This window comes from Vipera berus (assembly GCF_964194415.1).
Source record: "Vipera berus genome assembly, chromosome: 4".
Taxonomy (NCBI): domain Eukaryota; kingdom Metazoa; phylum Chordata; class Lepidosauria; order Squamata; family Viperidae; genus Vipera; species Vipera berus.
This window is the reverse complement of record NC_138206.1, coordinates 14,324,565-14,338,400: the sequence shown is the minus strand read 5'-3', so window position 1 is coordinate 14,338,400 and position 13,836 is coordinate 14,324,565.

Here is a 13,836-nt window from a genome sequence, read left to right as displayed (position 1 = left end):
ACAGTATTTGAATGAAATATCAGGAGAAAGATGCATAAGTTAAGTTTTCTATGTTCTATTATTTTAAAAGCAAGCTTCTCTTATTTCTAATGAAAAGCACCCTTGAGTGCTAACTTTTTTGCAGGTTCCAGTCTGAGTCAGTCATAGAGACCAACAGTTTATTCTTCCAAGCTTTCAGGCTCATGCTAAGCCCATCCTCAGGGAATTTCTCCCTTTCCAGAATATGTGCATTAGGTTATTCAACACATAGTATTTATAAGGTTCCGAGTTGTGTGTAGCTTCTAGTTGTTAATTAGGGTGTTGATGGCTGGCTATTAAGTGCTTAATTGTTGTTTCCTTGTGCCACCATACCCCCAATCCCTAAGTACTTGATAGGCTGGTGGTAAATCAGTACTCCTATTGACTGACAAGGAACCAATTTCCCAGGCTTCAATCATTTCTCTGGCTATTTTTGTCCATGCTCGGCCAACAATCATACCGTAGTAGCTTTGAAATTATCTTCTTTCACTTTTTTTTCCAGAGGACAAAGATCTTATTTAAACAATGAGCAAATAAAGTACAAAAATACTGCTATTATATTTTAGGTGTCCATTCATTTAGATGATAGTCTTAATTGATGTACAACACCTTCTAAATGTACACAAATAGAGAAGCCTGGATTATTAGCAGGGCACATCCATCTAAGTGATCACTGTGTGACACTGAATGCCAAACCGAATGAGCACTTGGTCTAAATCAGTGGTCTTGTCCTCAATGTTCTAAACAGAACACATGGAAAAAAATAGCTTCTCATTTGCCAGGATGCCTTTCTTGTTTGCTCAATCACTCATTTTAGGCATTCATAAAATCAGTTGATCAAGAAAAGGAGGATAGAATTCCTGTCCCTCATAAAGTGAAAATTGTGTTTGCATTAAGACTTGCTGTCAGGAATGAAACTTTGGCAGCTACATGCCTCTGTGTTTCAACTTGTCTTTAGAGTAAGGGGGGGAGGTGTTAACTTCAAGTGGGATAGATGGCGAAACAAAACTTCTATGATTCCACTGAAGACTGTGAGAGCCTGAAACTTTTTCAAGGACACTATAACAGGTGTGGATTTGAAGCAGACAGTTCCCATAACAAAGTGAACTTGCTTATATGGATTGCATAAGACATTAGGAGTTTGGCTGGGAAAATTATTGTTTAAGACTATGGATTGGTATTGGAACCTCAGAGTTAGTTTTTCTTCAACATTACCATGCTGTGTATTCAATAAACAGTAAGATTTTCAGGGATGGAATGAACCACACCTGGAGTTTTATTTGGATTCTTGAGCTGGATGTTGAGATTAACTAACTCTCTCTAACAGCCTATCTGGGGTTCTTCCCAGGAGTGCTGGGACATTGTGAGACCTGAAGTGGACAAAAGAACAGATGGAGAGGGGCAACAGAGGGGAGTTCCCCTCCTGTGGTTGTTGGCTGTAATCCAGATGGGAGAGGCAGACTCGTCGACCAGGGCTAGTCAAAACCGGAAAGCTGGATCGATAGAGCCACCACTTACTGCTGGAGGCACATGGAGGCACCTTGCCTGACACCAAGAACTACATGGGCGAGTGGCCTCAGGAAGGCAACAGAAGCTGCATTTTTTTTTATTTCATCAGAGGCTTGGCTAATGAAAGCAATTAAGAGGGCAGCAGAACGGGGAGAACCAGTGGAGTAGAGGCTTCCTGTGTGTGTTTGCAGCCCTTCCATGGAGCAACTAAGAGAGAGGTTCAAGGGATTGGGGGTTTGAAGAGCTGCCCCACTGAAGTGGTCAGTTGTGAGTCCTTCTCACCCACTTGCTACACCATCACCAACCCTCCCCCAACAGCCAGTGGCTTCAGGCTGGTCAGGGATGTCAGGGACTGCACAGCAGAGGTTGGCCTGAAACCGCATCCCAGCAGCTGTTAGCCCAAATGAGTCTTGGGACACCACCTGACCATCGGGCAGCTGAAAGGAGAGGAGCTCAGGCAGCACCACCGGGTACTGACCTACCACCTGGAGATGTACTGGTGTGGGAGGATTAACAGCCTCTTGCTTTTAATGTCATGTTTGACAGCCAACCGGAGAAGTTGGCTTACTTTCTGACCCAGGTGTGGAATTCTTTAGAAAGATATGGAGGTAGACATCCATCCTGATGATGGATCGCTTGCGAATGCTATTTCTTCGAACCTGGAAGGGGAGGCAGCGGAGTGGTTGGTGCCCTTATATGATGAGGCAGCCCCTATGCATTTACTGTATGCTTCTGAGTTGCACATCACATGTGTACGTACAGCAAGTCTGCAAAATATGAACTGCAATAGATATGGCCTTAGGAAAGTGACCATAAATGTAAAGAGAGCAAGGTAAACTGTCAGTCATGATGCTGCGGGAGGCCAGTGGCATTCTTACACCCTTTGATTGTCTGTTTTCATTTTTCTTTTGAGTTCCAGGAGCTTTTTCTTTTAGTAAACCACATGCTTTCTTCTCAATAACAAACCTCTCCTTTCAAAGCTACAGCGTGCTAAATTAGTTGCCTTCCTTTGTCAATCACAATTCAATCTTTTTTTTCCCTGACAAGGTAAATGGCTTATAAATACATTTGATTTACAGCCTTTATCAATCCCTCCAATTAATTTCCATCCCACTAATTTCCAGTTCTGGCTTTTGCCCATTTTTTTGTAACAAAGTTGTGAAGAGATGATTGTTTTATTTGGAGGTTGTTATTCTTCCTTAATGCTGTTTTCTCCTTTCTGGCTTTTACATGATGGATATGGCTGTCAAAAATACCTGGGCCAGATCCCAGCCATGCAGCTCTCTAACATCAATTACATTTGAAAGCTGTTTCAAATCACCTTTGTAAAAGTGCACCATATGCCAGTTCACATTCATTACAGGCAACATGGAGGCCGTAATTAAAAAGGAAACTGCACTTCTTTAGTTACCTTATTCAGAAGGCAGCTTTCAATAAAACTACAGATGAATGTTGCATGCAACTAAAAACTAGCTATCCATAATCAATAGCAAATAAAGCAGCAGAATGCTCAACCTGTTAATGGGATCATAAATTTTACATAATTCAGAATCTGAAGCCATTGTGGCTACTTGTTTTCGTGCAAAACACTTGGCATGGATGCATGGTATTACGAAATCATAGGATCGTGCAGCAAGAAAAGATTAAGGAATGCATGTAGTGCAACTAAGAATGTATACAAAATCCTGCATGAGATGATCTGCAGTATGGAACATGTACAGAAAAACAGAAGAGAACAGAGTATGTGCTTTGATGCCATTTCCTGGACTCACATTGGTTGTTTTTGCCCAATGCATTGTCTTATACCAAGAGTAACTAGTCAACTATATGGTTATGAGACACTGTGAAGAGCTGCATATCTTTGACATCTCAAAATAGTTGGCCCAGGTAGTGAGTAGGGAGGATTTGAGATGGAAGTGTGATTCCAACTTTCCACTTATGTGTGGCTTCCATTAGAAGTGGCTTCTTCATTTAACTTCTAGTTGGAATGACAGAATGAATGTAGAGGCAGAATAAAAAAATATATATTGTATACAATTATCCTACATTGCTATGTAAATTGACCATTCAGTTGGATTTCCAGAGATTATGTGAACATTTTCATGCAGGTTTTTTGGAAAGCACTATGGCCATTGGCTTTCTCTGATTGATTTTATGGGGAGGAGTCCTGCGGATTTTACTCTGCTAGTCGTTGCCGACTGTAGGATATAGTGCTCCTTTCCGTTTCAAGGCCATTGAGCCAGAGCTGTCCAAAGACATTTCTTGACCTGTATGATATCACAGAGCACTGTTACCTTCCCACTGAAGTGGTACCTATTATCTATTCTCATTTGCATGTTTTCAAAATGCTAGGTTGGCAGGAGCTTGGGCAAGGATAGGAGCTCACCCTAACCCTAACTCAAGCGTGGGCTGCCGGCTTGCCAGCTGACAACCCCAGGGTCTTAACCACTGAAACACCCTGTCACCCATTTTATGGGGGGGAAGTCCCAAAATGGAGTCCATTATCTTGGAAATTCCTAGATTTCCCATTCAAATACTAAGCATGTCAAATTCTGCTTAGCTTTTGGAAGTCAACCAAAGTTGTCTTAAGTCGTCAATATGTTATATATTATTGATGCTACTACATAGCAAGTCTGAAATATATACATTTCTCCATGAGTATGCCAACTACAAGAACTAACTAAATCTAAAAGTGTTTAGACTTGTACCCTGCAACATCCTGCTCCATTGGCTATCAAAAGAGGCTACCTCTTTTGATAGCCAATGGTATGAATGTCACACTTTTTAAAACAGTGACGCGGTGGCTCAGTGGGTTAAGATGCTGAGCTTGTCGATCAGAAGGTCGGCAGTTTGGCGGGTCGAATCCCGAGTGCCGCATAACAGAGTGAGCGCCTGTTACTCGTCCCAGCTTCTGCCAACCTAGCAGTTCGAAAGCACGTAAAAATGCAAGTAGAAAAATAGGGACCACTATGGTGGGAAGGTAACAGCGTTCTGTGCGCCTTTGGCGTCTAGTCATGCCGGCCACATGACCACGGAGACATCCTCGGACAAGCGCTGGCTCTTTGGCTTTGAAACGGAGATGAGCACCAGCCCCTGGAGTCGGAAATGACTAGCACGCATGTGCGGGGGAACCTTTACCTTTACCTTTTTACCGTATAACCTGCTGATTTCAGTTTTCCTAGGATTTTCACATAAACCAATAGAGAAACAAATCAGGAATGTGCCATATACTAAACTTTGAAACTACAATAACAGTTCAATATTTTGTTCTTCTTTTTCCTGCCAGAGATTTTCAAGAAAAAAGCAATCAATCATGAGTAACACAATAGGGAAATCAAGAGAACTGGAGAACATGAAAGGCTGAAGTAGACAGATGTTGTGAAGAGATCATGAACCCAACTATTATTTGTCCTTTGATTATTAACTCAATAACAACAAAATTCTAAATTTGTGATATTGTTGAATCAATGTTTGTGTATTATTACCAAAGGTACTAGACACATAGGAAACAAATCTTTAAAAACCCTCTGTACTGAAGTTCATTTTCAGCAGAATTTCTTATTTGGTATGCAAAAGATAATAAATCTACATCAGCATATATTAATGTTCTGGAGAAAAAAGCCTACAATATATAATTTAAGTTGTTTGTGTTGTCTTTTTTTTTAAAAAAAAAAACTTCTATATTATAGCTCAAATAACATCATTGTAAGGTCAAAGGGAAAAGCATGGCAGACGGATCTACATTTGTGGCTCAGAAAATCGATTTTCAAGATAATCCTTTGCTAATTACCCTGAGAGGAAGAATAGAGCCCACACTGTAAATAATGCTTGATGATATTTAGAGAAGCTTATTGCTCAATAACCATGTCCCTAGTACTTAGATATTGTGAGATTTGATGGAGCCAATCAAAGGATATTACAGTAATCAAGAGATTTACTCTCATATCTTTTAAGCTTACGGATTCTTCCTTTAAGTGTGGTTCCCTTTATATCTGAGAAAACACAATGCTCTGAATGAGCAGTTGAAGAAAAAGCCTCTGCTTACGTGATTAAAATCACACAATATCAAGCCTATCCTATTTTACAGGCCTGATGTGGTATGACTTTATAAACCATTTTTACTTTGTAAAACTCCCCTTTTCGCTAATTCTTCTGGAAATTAATTTAGAATAATTTCAAATATACAGAGTTCTCCCTCCCCCCCTCCCTTTTTTTCCTCTTCCTTCAAGCTGTTAAACAATATGGAGATACACAACAATACTGATATTCTCACAGTGCCGTGGATGTTGATGTTCCAATTTCCTCCAGCTGAAATTCTAACATCAGATCTCTGTACCAGCAAAGACAGCGTCTCTTTCTGTAATAAATAGTAGCTTGTAACACATGATAGCTACTATAAGACAAAATGTAGTTAGTTGTCAATAGTTTTTTTTTAAAAAAAATCTGATTTGTTATTAAAAATATACCTTTTCTTTCCATTTTTAACAAAACAAAGGAAAAATTACATGTATAGGCATACCGTAGATAGATATAGATAGATATGGATGTAGATGTATAGATATAAATGAGAGAGAGAGAGAGAGAGAGAGATGAGAGAGAAAAAAGAGAGATAGAGATGATGATGATAGAGATAGAGGTAGAGAGGGAGAGGGAGAGAGAGAGAGGGAGAGAGAGAAAGAAAGGGAAAGAGAAAGAAAAAGAGAAAGAGAAAAAGAAAGAGAGAGATGATATAAATATACAAACATACCTACATGTTTTGGGTTACTTTTTGTCAGATACTCTGGATAGAAATGCTTCAGAAAGATGTCACAGAATATGAAGGCCTAATTTTTAAAGCATTTCTCACCCCTTTCCCAAAGGCTATTTAGAAACATTCTAATTAAATTCCAGTTTAGCTATTCTTATATTTGTTGCTTTTATACGGGTTTCATTTTCTGTTTTCTCATTTTCTTCCAATGCTAATTGGCATAATTGTGTCCACTGTGAATATTTGTGTTCGTGCTATTTACTTCCATTGGGCATAAGAATTAAAACTTATTTTTCTGCTCTGCTTCTTTCCCACCCACAAAGAAATAGCTTTTATATACATAAATCTATTCACTGGGTCAAATATCAGGCCTTTAATGCAAGACTTTGCAACCCAGGTAATGCCTCCAACTCAGAAGCTACCTGCTATTGGAAGCCTCAGGTTAAATCTTTTAATTGCTAGAATCAAGGTGAAGACATCTTCAGTTTGAGGTTGGAAGTTGGAAAGCTCTTCATTGTCTAAGAATATCACGATGCCCTTGCTGGACCTCTGACTTGAGCTCTCTGAAAGGCTTAGATGATAAAACAGAAGCCCTGGAAACTTCTGTTTTCTTTTTTAAAGCAATATTGGAAATGCTGCCTCCAGTATGAGTGCAGGCATTTGATTAGACACGCCATTAAACCTTGGAGAATGCATCTATCTGAGGGTTACTATTTCTCTGTCACAATGCCAGTCTGTTGTGATTCAGGGTCAGCCTGTGGGTTCGGCAGTTGGGTCGGACGACTCAGAGGAGGAGGGGGGTGTTGAAGAGCTTGCTGAGGGGGTTGGAGAGCTTGCTGATGAGAGCCCTCAGCCAGGCCCCTCCCACCTGGTCACGACGCAGACCCAGCTGTGTGAGCCTGACAGCGTGGATGAAGATGACCCACAGCTGGCCCTGTTCAAGGACGCCCGACGCAGGAGGCAGTCAATCAGGAGTAAACAGAGGAAGGCAAAGAGGCACCACGGAAGGAGGCAGAGAGAAGCCATGCCCTGAACTGTATAAAAGGGGAATGCGTGGGAGGGCTGGTTTGCTGAAGGCAACAGCTTGAATAGCTCCTGTTTCATGGTTCGTGTCTTGTTTGCTTTTGTATCCATAAATTTGGCAGGCTTAGTTCCAGCCTCTTGCCTTCTTGTAAAAGGGGTTGTTCCTGCCTTTTCTGCAGGGCTGGTAGCAGGCTGGTACAGAACACAGTCCTTCGGAGCAGCATACCCTGGACATTCAAATGTTCTAGAGTAATGAAGCATTTGCAAGAAAAAAACAAAGTTCAGAAAGCACCAAAGACCTCACAATAGAATCTGTTGTCCAAAGACTATATATTCAAAAGTCTGATAATCTTCTAACAAGTAATAACTTACCATTTATTTTCCAATAATAAAAAAGAGGAAACATCTGAGAAGTTTTGGAAAACTCTCAGAGAAGCAATCTTTATTGCAGAAAAAAACTCACTCTAATGGATCCAGATATGATGGACGCTCAATTGAAATAATGGACATATTGGTAGTTTGCATTAGGCAGTTAAATTTATGTTAAATTTGTCTTCAGTTTTGTCACATTTGCAACAATTTACCTCATTTGCATAGCAACATCATTACATAAATTATGCCAATTGACATCAAGGATATACTTTCAAATTGAACTAATATTCAGAGATATCAAGTACCTCTTCTCCAGTACATTTATGAAGTCAAAGAAAGCAGAATACTAGTCCATATCAAATCTTTTTGGAAGAAATCTTGTAACTCAAAACATATAATGCACCCATTAAGAATAAAAGTACATAATATATATATATGCACTATAAAAACAGGCTGGCTGCATCTAGCAGAGTTATTATTTTCTTAAAAAACATAAACAATTTTAACATTAATTCTTCTCTTTAAGGAGCCTTAGCAACATTGCTCCTAAAGGAGAATTTATCAACGTCCTACCAAGTGCCATTGCCAAAATTCTTCGGAGGAGTCTTAGTATAGAACTAGTATAAAACCAATATAGGTTTGTAGCATGTGGATATAAATCACTGACTTTTAACTATGTTCATTGAAGAGATTATTCAAGTGTTTATAGCTCCTTGTGCCCAAACCAAATTATCTTTTTGCTTGCTGTGCATTTCAATTACAACATGAGGTGAATTTTTTTTCCAACAGTCCCTTTAAAGTATTTTGGAGCTACTGTGTTTATTGGTAAAGTTCAGGGATGGAAAATGTTGATTTCTCTGCAAATAATTTCTAAAAGATGCTGACAGATTGGAGGAGGGGTTGCAAAGAAAATGAAGTAAAATGAGAGGGACAGGCAGAGAAGGATAAGTTATGAGGAAGAAATAAGTAAATATGTGTAGCTTTGCCAAGTAATGATTAAAATAGAGGAGCATAATACACTCCACTGCCTGAAAACTGTTGGCCTACAGAGGTGAGTGCTAGGAGTGGAAGTAATTCAGCACAGAAGATGGAATAACAACCAGAGAAAAAAGGAGAAAATGGAGGAGGGGGAAGGGAAGTTGATCACTTAATAGCAATAGCACTTATATACTATTCCATAGTGCTTTACGCCCCTCTCTAAGTGGTTTACAGAGTCAACATATTGCCCCAACAAGCTGAGTACTAATTTTTCTGACCTCAGAAGGATAATAGATTGAGTCAAACTTGAGCTGGTTAGAATTGAACTGCTGGCAGTCGGCAGAATTAGCCTGCAATACTGCATTTTAACCACTACACCACCACGGCTCATGATACCTGAATAGTGAGATCACAATATTGTTTTCCAAAGGATTTGAGTTAAACCATTTCCTTCCTTCCTTCCTTCCTTCCTTCCTTCCTTCCTTCCTTCCTTCCTTCCTTCCTTCCTTCCTTCCTTCCTTCCTTCCTTCCTTCTACACACTTTGAAGCTAGTTTCAACAAAACGTGGTTTGAACAGGCCACTGATTCTTCTTTCTTTTCTCGCCTTATGATAGAAGGTCATCAGTTATCAGATCCGGTAGCAGAAAGCACACAAATGTTGACAAATAACATTCTAGTTCATTTATAACAAGAAAATTGCTGAAGATGCTGTGCCCCTATGTTTATTTAAAGCTGATTCTGAAAGAATATAAACAAGACAGAGGTGGCTAATATTTCAGTAGGGAACCAATAGAGATTCCAAAATTAAACCAGAAAGTTTTTTTAAAAAAACAAATCCTGGAAAAAGGCGGTGACAAATCATTCTACTAGATGAATATGTCCAATGAGCATGACTTCAGAAAGGGTCTTTCATTACACATAATGTAAAGGTAAAGGTTCCCCCGCACATGTGTGCTAGTCGTTTCCGACTCTAGGGGCTGGTGCTCATCTCCGTTTCAAAGCTGAAGAGCCAGCACTTGTCCGAGGACGTCTCCATGGTCATGTGGCCGGCATGACTAGACGCCAAAGGCGCATGGAACGCTGTTACCTTCCCACCACAGTGGTCCCTATTTTTCTACTTGCATTTTTATATGCTTTCGAACTGCTAGGTTGGCAGAAGCTGGGACGAGTAACAGGCGCTCACTCTGCTACGCGGCACTCGGGATTCAACCCGCCAAACTGCCAACCTTCTGATCAACAAGCTCAGCGTCCTAACCCACTGAGTCACTGTGTCCCTCATTACACATACCTAAAGCTATTTATGGAGCTGGTTTGATAGTAACCTTCTTCAGTCTTTCTTCTGAATATGTTCAAAAATTGGAAGAGTCCTACCACAACTCATTGAGACTGAAAGGACTTGCAGGAATTGTACTTTCTTGTGAATACAGCTTTCCTCTAGATCTGGAATACTAACAACACAGGTCCACAATCCTTCCTCTTTCCAACTGAAGGTATGAAGGCCAAGGAAATTAGGAAACAAGAATATTTGGTTCAGCCTGTTCTCTATTTTGAAGCTCTCATCTATTCAGTCAATTGCTGGAAAAGGTCTAGTACAATTTTATGTATAATACTGAGTTTGTTCTTTTTAAGGGCATCCCAAAGCTGTTTTTTCATGAGACAACTGGACTTTTCTTTGAAGATGTTTCGCTTCTCCTCCAAGAAACTTTTTTTAAAGGTCCAAACTCCACAAGGGCCAGCTATCAAGCCAACAGAAGATAAATTGGACGTCACGCTTTTGAACCAGCAAGTTGGTTAAGAAAAAAGAGAGACGGGGGAAAATGTGGCTGATCTTAGAGCTAGGTCTTAAAACCCCTAAGTTTCAAAAATTCTTTTTTTAAAAGAATTTCCAGTCTGATAGGCATAAATGACTTTTTTGTGGAGATTTTCAGAAATTCATTGATGTGCTTCTGCAGTCTGTGTGGTGCAGCAACACTCGTGGAGGACTAGACCATGGGTAAACAACCTTGGCTCTTTTATGTCTCATGGACCTGAACTCCCAGAATTCCTGAGCCAGCATGGCTGGCTCAGGAATTCTGGTAGTTCAAGTCCACGAGTCATAAAAGACCCAAGATTGCCTACCCATGGACTAGATGGATAAAAACAGCACTGTGACACTAGCCCTATCCCCTGTTACACACTTCCAAAATGAATGGAACTTGGGGTAGAATGATGATGCAGTACTGTTTTCTCCATTCTGGACAGAACCAGCAGACTCCTCCTGGTACAAGGAGAATTTCAGTAACATGAGATGACTCAAAGCTTTTGAGAAGTGTATAAGGAAAACTAGTCCAAATCAGCTCGGATTGTTTAAGGATGCTTTCATACACATTCTGGTTCTCCTTCTTACTTTAACTGAATTAATTGAACTAGAGATGTGGTTACTTCTTCCAAGAAGATTATATGTTGGCTAATTTTGCTGTCAACTATTTTCTTGGACTTCTTTTATATACAGATAGTTCTTAACTTATGACCAGTCACATAATAAACATTCAAAGTTAACAAGATCTATCTTGGGGCTAGTTACGATCCAGTTCTGATGTTTCAGTGGTCAGCCCCCATGTGCGCTCACATGACTGGTCATTATTAGCAACAACCTGGGGTCATAGTGGTGCATTTTATGACTGTTTTGCCCAGTTTTCAGCAAAACTGCATCCATAGCAAATCATTGGTTTGCTTAATGATCACCACATTCACTTTATGACCACCATTTTTGCCTACCAATCACCACATTCACTTAACCATCACATTTGCTTAACGACCGCTGCAAAAAAGTTTATAAAATTGAGTTGGTCGTGTGGCCAACTCATTTTATGGCCAACATGACATACAATTGCAATGAGCAGATTCCATTACTGTTGTATGTCAAGGACTACCTGTGTCAGTAGGACTCTGATGAACGTTAGACAACATTAAGTGGCAAATATATGCAAAAGTTCAGAAAGGAATGAATACTGTTTTGCAGCTAAGTTCAAACGTTCCTTGCTTGGAGTTTTTCCCCACATCATTCCTCATTTATCTGCTTATTAGATACCATTTATATTGTTACAGATTGCATTTCTGATTGGTTCACTAAGTTTCTCCTACTTCTCCTTGACTACCACAGACAAGAAAGGAACGTTCACTCATCCCCACACTAATTTTTTGAGTGGAGCTTTATCAGAAGTTGTTTTACATTTTGTAAGAGGGGGTTGTAAAACAAAGGACCTGAAAACATTTGTCCTGACAATATAAAAGTATAACTATGAAATAAATATTACTTCACTGTATATCAGCATTCCAAATCTGTGAACAGATTGCATTTATGTATGTTATATAAATAATGTGTCTGGTTTTTCAAGTATTTCATTATTCTATCATTTTCTTTAGGAATGTGATATGATGCAAAGCAGCTTTAAATCAAATAGCAGTGTGTGTATGTAATGTGTGAAATCTTTCCAAATAGCAATCTGGTCATTTTAAAGAAATATGTTGTTTATTCTTACAAAAGAGAAAAGAGAGCTTTCCACTACATTTGGACCAAAAATTTTTTAAAACATGGTGATCGTCAACATAGTGTCAGCATTGAAAGAGGTTGATTTGGTGAATCAATTTTGCAATTACAAGACTTTATACTTAACCATTTTTCTTGAATAGATTTATTATTTCAAGCACCTCTACCACAATCTCTGATCAAAAGGTCATAGAACAGGTCAAAATCCTTGAGCGGATTAGCAAACAGCAAGTCTTTAAACACTTAGATAAGAATTCCTTAATTAATAACAGCCAAAATGAATTTACACCAAATATGTAGCACTCCTTTTATGATAGTTTTACTAGCCTAGTTGATTGGGAAATACCCTTGATTGGGGAATCCAAGGGAATCAAGGATATAGTATATCTTGAATTCAGTAAAGTTTTTGATAAAAATTTCCCTAGCATCCTGATTATCAAAATGGTGACATGTGGGTTTGACTACTCAGTCATTAGATACATCTACAGTTGGCTCAAGAATTGGACTTAAATGATTAGTTATAAATGACAACAAATCTATCTAAATACTGTAGGGAAGGGGTGCCACAGGGTTCTGTCTTGGGCCTGGTGCCATACAATGTTTGCCTAAATTATATGGATGAAAGAATGCTTACAAAATTTGCAGATGAAGCTAGGAGCAGTGGCTAATACAATGGAAGAAAGGGGGTGGGGGGAATCAAAAGACTTAGGCTAGAATGTTGGGCATAAACATATAGGATAAAATTTAACACAGAGAAATTTTAGGGAACTAGGGGGGGGGAAACCCTCAAAAGAAACAGGAACAGGATGGGGAAAATCTAACTCGAGATGTGCAGATATAATATGTGGCTTAGGAGAACTAGGTGAATCAGAAGCTCAACATGACCCAACAGTCTTATGCAGAAGAATCTCAAGAGCATCATAAAGTCCAGATCACAAGAAGTAATTTTAACCTTGTACTCTACCTATGTTAGGCCTCATTTAGAGTATTGTGTTTCTTACAGCCCAGTTTAGAAAATAGATTGATAAACTGGAGTAAGTCCAAGGAACATGGTGAAAGGACCAAGTCCTATGAGGAACAGTTAAAAGACTTAGGGAGCTTGCAGAAAAGAAAGCTGAGAGGAGAAATGATAGCTGTCATCAAATATCTGAAGGGCTGTCATGTCATTGAGGTTTCAAACTTTTTCTCATTGTTCCACAGGGTAAGACTTGAACTAATGGGATTCCAAGGATGTAGCTTCAGATAGCAATAGCACTTAGACTTATAGAGACTTCATACTGCTTTACAGCCCTCTCTAAGTGGTTTACAGAATCAGCATATTTTCCCCAATAATCTGGGTCATCATTATATCCATTTCAGAAGATAGAAGGCTGAGTCAACCTTCTGGAGAATCAAACTGCTGGCAGTCAGCAGAATTAACCTACAATACTACATTCTAACCACTGCGCCACCATGGCTCTAAGATAATACATTAGAATAAACATGTCAAACCCGTGATGTCACTTGACATCACGTGATGTATCGGGATTTTTTCCCCATTGATGGCAATGGGGTGGGCGCAGTTTCGGTGTGACGCATTTGACATGCCTGAATTAGAAGAACGTCTTCACAGTAAGAGCTGTAAATCAATGAAATAAGTTACCACGTGGAATGGTAAACC